A 229-nucleotide genomic window follows, 5' to 3' on the forward strand; every position below is an offset into this window, starting at 1 on the left:
GGCCGCCGCCGGCGCGAGGGCGGCCGAGCTGCTGCTTTGTCTCCGGCGGACGTGAATCCTTTCAGATAGGACTTCTACGCAGCAGAGGTGGGGTATACCTGAACTCCCGTGTGCAGCCGGCCTTCTTCAGGCCGGGCTTTTAGATGGCTCTTCGGCGGGATAAGAAGTCCGCAGGGGAGTCATTTAAAAGAACACGTTGAAGTGGCTGGGTTGGGAGACCCGGGGGCGT

The sequence above is a fragment of the Nestor notabilis genome, unplaced genomic scaffold (genome assembly GCF_000696875.1).
Source record: "Nestor notabilis isolate BGI_N333 unplaced genomic scaffold, ASM69687v1 scaffold29377, whole genome shotgun sequence".
Taxonomy (NCBI): Eukaryota; Metazoa; Chordata; class Aves; order Psittaciformes; family Psittacidae; genus Nestor; species Nestor notabilis.